This window comes from Amblyomma mixtum, chromosome 3 (assembly GCF_055824585.1).
Source record: "Amblyomma mixtum isolate Tamu chromosome 3, ASM5582458v1, whole genome shotgun sequence".
Lineage (NCBI taxonomy): Eukaryota > Metazoa > Arthropoda > Arachnida > Ixodida > Ixodidae > Amblyomma > Amblyomma mixtum.
This window is the reverse complement of record NC_143014.1, coordinates 338,487,196-338,489,292: the sequence shown is the minus strand read 5'-3', so window position 1 is coordinate 338,489,292 and position 2,097 is coordinate 338,487,196.

The window sequence follows — 2,097 nt, the reverse complement described above, 5'->3', positions numbered from 1 at the left end:
GTCCCTTTTTGCCTAGCTCTCTTCATCAGTCTGCTGCTCTGGGCGCAATGCTTCACTGGTGACCCACTTCTCGGGCTGCGCGTTTCTCACCAGCTGCCGCAAATGAACAACACTGCGGATAGCAGCCGTGGTGACAGCCAACCGGTTACGCATTTCTATGCTATCTCCACACCGTCCTCCTCCCAAGGTAACCTTCCACCTGCTCATTCCAGGGTAACTACCCTCCGGGTGGCTCTCGTGGCAACCACTCAACGCTTGCGGCTTTCTCTCTCGCCATACCTTCCTCCTGCAAGGGGAACCACCCTTCGGTAAAACTTTCCTATTTTCTCTTTAAATGCTCTTTCTTCTACGGAAACGATCCTCCGGTCGGGGCTTCTTACGCTCCTGCCACACGATCTTATTTCATGGTTAGCACCTACCGGACGGTTACCTTTGTAACCAACCTCGAGTTAAGTCTTCTTACGGTCTCACCACACAATTCTTCTTCCATGTTAGACGCCTACCGGTGGTTCCCGTGGCGACCACCCTGCGCTTGCACCTTACGCTCTCGCCTTACCTTCCTCCTTCCACAGTAACCACCCTGGAGTTAAGCTTTCATATGGTCTCGCCATACCTTCTTTCTTCCACGGAGACCATCCTACGGTCGGGGATTCTACCGTTCTCGCCAAATCCTTCTCCATCTCCGGTACCAACTTCCGGACGGTGCCGTGATAATCACCCTCTGGTGACGCCTTCTTACGCTTTCGCCACATCTCCCTCCGCCCACAGTAACCCTCCTTTTTCCAGGGAAGCTACTCTCCTGGTGGTTCTCGTGGCAACCACCGCCGGTCGTGCCTTTTTACGCTGTCTCCATATCCTCCTTCCGGGGTAACCATACTGAGATTGCCGCCGCGGTGGCTCAGCGGTTATGGTGCTCGGCTGCTGACCCAAAAGACGCGGGTTCGATCCCGGCCGCGGCGGCTAGAATTTCTTTGGGGGAGAAATTCTAGAGGCCCGTGTACTGTGCGATGTCAGTGCACGTTAAAGAACCCCAGGTGGTCGAAATTTCCGGAGCCCTCCACTACGGCGTCTCTCATAGCCTCAGTCGCTTTGGGACGTTAAACCCCATAAACCAAACCAAACCATACTAAGATTGGGGATTCCTCCGCTCTTGCCAGAACTTCCTGTTTCCACGGTAACAACCTTCCAGACGGTTCACTTGGTAAACGCCCTCCGGTTCCATCTTCCTACTGTGCCGCATGCCCTATTTTTACGGTAACTACGAACCGGCTGGTTTCCGTGGCAACAGCCTGCCGGCTGCCCCTTTTTACGCCCTCGTACTACCCTCATCCTTTCACAGTAACCACCGTCCGGTTTGGGATTCCTCCACTTTCGCGATACCCACCTTCTTCCACAGTAGCCACCCTTCAAAATTTTCCGGTGGAAACCACCATCGGTAATGCATTCTTGCACTCATGTCACCCTCCTTCCTGAAAAAAAAAAACGAAGACGCCGGTCAGAAAAAGAATGATCGTTGGCGTACCGGCTCCCTTTGTGGCGGCTTCGTTCGAAGTGAAAGCATTAACAGAAGTGAGTCGTTTTTAAATAGCCTTGAATGCGCACTAAGAAGCGGGCATATGTCGAGTTAAAATCTAATAATAATTTTTTTTTAGATCTCCCTCGTTTCAATCGTGCCCGCCCAGCGAAGCGAGATTCCGTCACCCTATCACCTTAATGACCCTTCTCCAGGCGTATGGTCAGGAATTCATAACTCTGATCCACCGATGTGGCAACCTCGTCTGCAGTTTCATATAATTCAATTGTCATTGGTTTCAAATGTGCCCACCCGGCCAGACAGGATTCCGTCGCGCTCTCAACTTCATTCAACTCCTCCCTCCACGGTAGCCTCCCTCCAGTGGTCCCCATGATAACGCACCCAACAGTTACACCGACGACTAGTACGACTGAATACCACTACTGCTTCCCCTTCTACTACGACGATGACAACGAGAAACCCAGGAGCAGGAGCAGCAGCTCCTGCTGTAAAAATACCGCCCCCTGTGTTCACTACCTTGTGTAGTGCACTAGCAGCAGTGAATGGGACGCGAACAAGAAAAC